The following is a 7207-nucleotide window of genomic DNA, read 5'->3' on the forward strand; positions in this document are numbered from 1 at the left end:
AATCAAGTATTTATCAATTCCATCCTCTCTTGTTCCAAAAATAAAAAGAGAGTAGTCAATGTAAATAAGAGTCATGTAAAGAGTCATCTTTTGTGTTTTTTTTGTAATAAGCAAGGAAGGGTGCATGCCATTGATGTACAACGCGAGTAATTGTGAAATACCTCCTACTCATTCACAATTCTCGTAAAGTCCGGACAGCTAGCTAGATTTCGACCTTGGTTCTTAGCCTGAGAAACTATCTCTTGGTGATTAGTAGTTATAACATCCGATCTTTCTTTACACATGTGTAGATACACTTTACACTCTTATCACATGTCTTTATTTGTTATCAGTGCTAGGATTGTGCCTTTGATAGCTAGATTGACATCTCCATTTTGTTGTGAGCTTAAACTGACTTGCACATGTCACATTTCATGGACTCTGAGCTTATATTTTGACCTAGAACTTTGTAGGTACGTTCTAAGCAAACCTTCACGAGACTTCACTCGTCCACTAGGGACACTTAGTGGTTTAAAAGGCTTAGTGCATATGCTAAATGCATTCGAGAGACCAGCGACAGTGGTATAGGTAGGATTTCCTTAGTTTTGTTTTACTTGAGGACAAGTAAAATTCAGGTTTGGGGGTATTTGATGAGTGCTAAAAAGTGCATATTTCTATATATTTTTCTTGGCATTTAACTCATCTTTTGTGCATTAATTCTACATTTTATCTCATATTCTGTATTTTCTTTGTTTTCAAGAATAAATATTTTTATTAACTAATTTTGCATTTTTAGGTAATAAATAAAGTTTGGATGAATAGCGGAGCAAAAAGAGCAGAAAAGTGGTGGAAGCCAAGAGGAATCACACAAGGAAGCCACGAAGAATGTTGTGCGCAAGACCAGGAGGCTAGAACTGGGTTTGAAGAGGAAGAATTGTTCTTAAAGAAGATATGGGCTTGGCATACCCAAGGCCCAAAACCCTCATCCAAATCCATTTCCTATATCCATACCCGTTTCCCTTTCTAGCCATCAGATTGGATCATCTCAGCATCATACGGTCGCAGCATCGCCAGTACATCAAAGTCTGAAGCTCCTGTCTAACACCACAGCACCTTACTCGATCTTGAGCCGTCAGTTTCGTTGTATTTTTGCATCCAACGGTCGCTCATGATCTGTCTCCATCTCGCCGTTAGATCCGTTCCAGAAGATATTATCCCACGTTTCATCTTCGCAAGACATCAAATCTTGATGTTCCCGACACACACCCTAACACCTAGGTCTATTACACCCAAACAAACATACCCTAAGCTATAACTCCATCGACCTTCTCTTTCCTTCTTCTTCCCCTCTTCTTTCTGCAACAACCATGTCCGCCTCAACCACTACCATGTCCGCCTCTGCCACCACCACAACTCTCACCAAAGACATCATGGCTCCTACCAACTGAAACCCACTCTTCCCCTACTCCTCTAGCTTTCTATAACATCAATTCCTCGATCTTTTCCTCTTATAGGAACCCTAGGTTAGGGGTTGATGAAATAGATGAGCTAGAAAAGCAATTAGGGCATGGGAAGAACAAGAGAAGACGCAGGAAGAGGAATAGAGGCATGGGTGAAGAGTCATAATCATTTTCAGAGATTAGGTAAGATTTTTTTATCAAACCCTAATTTTTCTGACATTGGGGATTTTTTGGGGAAATCGATTCTATGTCGAAATTGAAGTATGGGTCACGTAGTAGGGTTCTTATCAGTAGATTAGGTTAGCCAATTTTGATTTTAATTGTATTTTTTAGCAAACCCTAATTTTGCTGATGTGGTATTGATTTGGGGATTCTTTGATTATAGCTTGTATGTATAAATAGGGGTCTCTGGGTGTTGTAATGGGGCATGCCTGGATTAGCCAGAGCACCACCAAGAGGACTGGACTAGCCAGTTCCTCAATTATCCATGTTCTGTGAATTTCAATTATATTTCTTAATTCAGTTAATTTCAATTTCAATTATGTTCAGCATGTTCTAATTTGGTTTGCTGGGGTGGAGATGAAACCCTTAATCTTCTGCTAATTTGATTCATGTTCATGGAAGTGTTCTTGCTGTGCTTAATTGCTTAAGGGTAGATTTAATCTTTGTCCTACAACATATTACTTTCACCTTGTTTGTTATATGCAACCTAGGTAGTTGGAATACTTCTATGTTGTTGTGCTGCAATTCAAGCTTAAATGAATAGATTTATTATTTGATTAGTTGTGCTTTAATCAGACAATTAATGCTTAGGATAAACACTTGAATTGTGATTACTTATCCATCTTCAGATCACCCTGGATAAATGGCAGACTTGTATCTTGTCTAACATCCATTACAAGGGACAAGAACATCACCGTAACCGAATTACTTAGCTAAGATTAGGTGGTGGATTCAAAAACCCTAGTAGTGTTCCCACAACTGTTTACTTTCATCTTCTTTTATTCACTACACTAGTTCACTGCCTTTGGCTCAATGCCATTGTTTCACAGTTATTCCTTGGTTCACTATCTCACTGCCACTTAGTTACTTGTTTAGATAACTTTAGCTTAGGAAGATTTCAACACACACCCTAGTCCCTGTGGAATGACCTGTATTTGCACACACATACTACAACTGACGACCGTGCACTTGCGGTATTACCGTAGGCCCGTTTCATTTCGCTTCAATTTTATACGCTTTCCCGGGCCCACCAATTACTGGGTGAAGATCCTAATCGACACCTGCAACATTTTCAGAATACAGTAAGAAGTATGAAGAAGAGTGATGATGACGATGATACATCTTTTCTACAAGCTTTTCCATTCTCACTAGCGGACCAAGCAGAATCATGGTTATATTATCTTCCTTCTGGAAGTATTACCACATGGACCGGAATGAAAACGCTATTTTTAAAAAAGTATTTCCCTGATTCTAAAGTTGCAGATGAAAAGTTATAATACCGAATCAAAACCTATTCCTCTTTATCGTGTTTTTCCTTCACTCTTTCCAAAAGAAGATACACGGACTAAGCGTGTTAATGTCATAAAAACTTTTAAGCAATACGTGCAGCTATAAAATTTGGAGCATCAAAAGAGACTCTTCAAGAAATTGATAGAGCTATACGAACTGAAGTTCAACTCGTTGGGATATGGAAGACGATGAAATCGACGGAGATTCCGATGAAGATGAAAAATCTCTCGAAAGTCCTTGCAAGAGTGATACGATTATTCCAACTCCAGATCCTAATAAATATCATTCGCCTATTCAAAAGGAGGAAATTGGGTATGACGTATCTATTGTTATAAATGGTGTAATGTACACAAACGAAGAAATTAGAAGTTGCATCAATGAACTAGATGTTTTAGAAGAGGATTTCAATCCCGGTGACGAGGTTGTTGAAGAGATGGATATTGAGAATGAATCTGAATTGATTGAAGTTGTGGAAGACCCAGTTGAGCTAGATAATAATAGTCCAATAGAGGATCACAATATACTTGAGGTAAATAATTCACTATAGATTATTACGAATGAGGATCCGAAACAAGGTTTGTCTAATCCTTTTCATAATTCTATATCTATTTATCATTTCCATCCAATTGGAGTACCTTCTCAAAGATTTGTTAACCCGACTTTTAAGAAAATACCTCACTTAGGGTTGGAGTTGTGTGCTTCTAAATTTTAATGGATTATTTTGATTTTAATTATCCACCACTTGATGTGTTTGATTCGAGTATTGTGCAGGTTCACCAAGCTGAGGAACCTTTTGAAGTTCCCGAATTCTATGTTCTTTATCCACTTCCGAGTGTAGAAAGGACCAAGTGTGGGGGAAACTTAAATAAAGTGATAACTTCAATATTTATATTTTGTGCTAATGTTTTTGTGAAGCTTTTATTTGAACTGCAGATTGTTATTTGGAAGGATTACCAAATTTTCAGATTGTTGGTGTACGGATGATAACAATAACGTCGGGCTGACGACGTTAAACCAAGCGCTTAATGGGAGGAAACACATGGGTTTTGTATCTCTATTCCCTTTGTTTTTAGTTTTTGATATCATATATTGTAGTCCCATCTTAGATTTTACAAAGTCCTATATATATAATGAAATTTTTGACGAAACTATTTTCGTCAGAAAATTCTGACTGTGCACTTGTGACGAAAACAGCTCTCTAGACTCCACACGGAGTCTAGTTTGAGTGGTAGACCCCAAATTTTAAATAGGACAGACTCAAATTTCTTTTCCAAAAATAAAAAATGAATTCGGAGTCTGTTAAGTTGGAGCGATAGGCCTGGACATTTGATTTTCGGTATTTTTCCAGAACTTTTTCAGATTGCATGTCTGTCAGTCCGGATGCCATAAAAGTCAGAACGTTTATCCAAATACTGTTCCCTTTGGAAACCTTGTAGAAAAGACGTAGGAGAACAACTTCCGTTTAGGATGTTGTTCCTAGTTCGCTACCCATTTGTACAATTTTTGAGTTTTTCGGGGTTGTTATGTCAGAAATCCGAATTTTCGGTTTTGAACATTGAGTACAATGTTGACTTTAAGTGTGGGGGGAGTAGTTAAGCATGTTTGGATTGCATAAAAAAAATAAAATAATACTCTTTCATTTATAGCATTCTTGAGACTTCATATTTGGAGTTAATAATGAGCTATTTAGGATAACACTCTAAACCTTTTAAGGTTGAAATAGTTCTTACGGCTATAGATTATGTTCCATTTATTGCAATCCTTAAATATATACGTTCATAATTAAATTCGAAACTAAGCTATGGTAGTCGTTTGAAAGATTTATCCTCGCTATTAATCATTACTGAATCACTTTGATAGCAGTATGTGTGAAACGTTGTCTCTGTCTCCGTCTCCTAAGCAAGCGTGGAATGCAGGATCCTAGGCAACTATCATGTACTTGCTGAAAAAACATGCGCTTAGTGTATCTAATCATGTGGTTGATTTAAATGGGTGCTTCTCTCAACTATTGCGCTATAAATATATCCTTTGACGACATTCATACAAGTATTGTGGGTAACATCTTTCACTTTAGTTAACATTTGCACACTTCACTTTTCTATTTCCATTTTCTTATCTATCCATGTGATTTCAGTATGCGAATGTTGTAGCAAATATTGCAACAAGTACGATGACTGTCTTAGTAGAGTTTTTGCAATTAGGTTGAATGTCACGCAAAAGTAATTACTTATGTGTGATGATTGGAATGTATGTGGGATGTTTGCAGCTAAAGAACATATGCAAGATAATTATTTGGCTTCATGCTTTGTGTCTATCCTTAGTAGTTCTTCCAAGACGAGAAATTTGAGTAGGTTTTGTGGGTATACCTCTTTTAAGCCCTCACGAGACTATAACTCGTCCACTAGGGACACCTAGGGGTTTAAAGACCTGTTATTCATGCTAAGAGTAACAGTATCCTCACGACATGGAGTTGTTGTATTTATGATTAGTTTTATTTAGTTTGCTCGAGGACTAACAAAATCTAAGTGTGGGGGAATTTGATAAGTGCATAATTCATATGATTTTAGTGTCAATTCCATACTTTCTTTAGCTATTATTCTTGCATATTTTCGTCATATTACTTTGGTTTTCTCTTATTTGTCTCAATTAGGTGAATCATCCAAACAGGAGCTACAAATTGCTGAAAAGATATAGGAAGAGAAATATTCCAAGTATCCAAGTGCCTAAGAGAAGTGGAAGAAATGCGACGAAAATGAGCAAAACGCTCAAAATCAAGAGAAGGGCCAAAAACCGATCTTAACTCATTCAAATGAAGGATTTATCATCATCATTATATTGAAGAGAATTGAAAGATAAAAAATAATGCAAAAACAATGACGTCATTCCAAGTTCGGATGAAGAAGTTGTGGCCAAAACAAGCTTTTATTGAATACCGAAGACAGTAAAGTTCGCGGACGGGTTTCATACTTTAATTCCGAAAAATCTACTGGAATTTGAAGTTCGCGGACTGGGTTCGCGTACTTGGCAAGTGGAAAAAGTTTATGCACACCTTGGAAAGCCTAAGGGCACGTTTGGTTTCGCTAGTTCGTGTTTTCGGGTCGGGTTCTTGAACCAAACTAAATACTTGGAGACCAAGGAATTTAAACCTATAAAAAGTTATTAGGTTATGTAAAATCATATCATCATCGAATATCATACCACAAGTTTTACATCAAAACCTAGGGTTTACCCATTTAGTGGGAAACCACCATTATCATCTTCTTTGTAATATGAGTAGCTAAATCCTTTGTTGAATAAGGATGAATTCAATGTTATAAGCGTGAAGATTTATTACTAATACAAACTTATTGAGAGTTTTAATCATCATCATTTGTTTTCACTATATTTAAGGTTTATGATTGATTTCTAGATTATTCAAGTATACAATTGGATTAATCTATTGATCATTCTATTGCTAGTATATGGTTAGGATATCCGTGTAATTGTTAAAAACCCTTACACAAGTAGAAAACGTGAGACCTCTCAGAGGGATTCTATAGAGCAATCGTGTGTGAAGACAACACTAGTAAGTGGACCTTGCACTAAGAGTCTAACTGCTAGGAATAACCTAAGTTCACATAACTTAAGGCTTCCGATTGGGTTACACCTTGAGTGCGTTACTACTTGGTGGTTCAGTTGGATATAACTTGATATACGAGCGTTTCGGTATTAAGTTACATAAAGATCTTTGGGGATAACACTGCTCTAGTTGTTATTCTACGGTTGGTGATGAATGATTCTTACGAATGATAGATAAGTATTCTAATCCTGTTAATGCTTGGTAACGGCGAAGGATTCCTTAATCATCCATTTCTTCTTATTGTATTTATAATTATCTTACAACCAAAACCCCCTTTGTTATTTACTTTATTTTGCTGATCAAATAACCTATCAACTACACAGCTCTCTGCGGGAACGATCTCTTACTATCGCTATGTTACCAGTTAATTAGTGGGAAATATATTTATTAGTTAGTTGTGCCTACGACACAGCCCATCAAATTTTGGCACCGCTGCCGGGGAGCAGTCGCTAATTGATTTGTTATTTGTTTATCTTGTTTTTATTTATTTTTTGATTTTTTTTTCTTGTGACTCGTCATGTTTCCTTACGGAAATGACATGTACGGAGCACAAGATTACAAATACAACAATGGTAATCAATATGGTTTTCAATCTCATTCATATGACAATTACCAACCATCCTATGGGTATAATTAA

Source organism: Papaver somniferum, chromosome 11 (genome assembly GCF_003573695.1).
Source record: "Papaver somniferum cultivar HN1 chromosome 11, ASM357369v1, whole genome shotgun sequence".
Classification (NCBI taxonomy): Eukaryota; Viridiplantae; Streptophyta; class Magnoliopsida; order Ranunculales; family Papaveraceae; genus Papaver; species Papaver somniferum.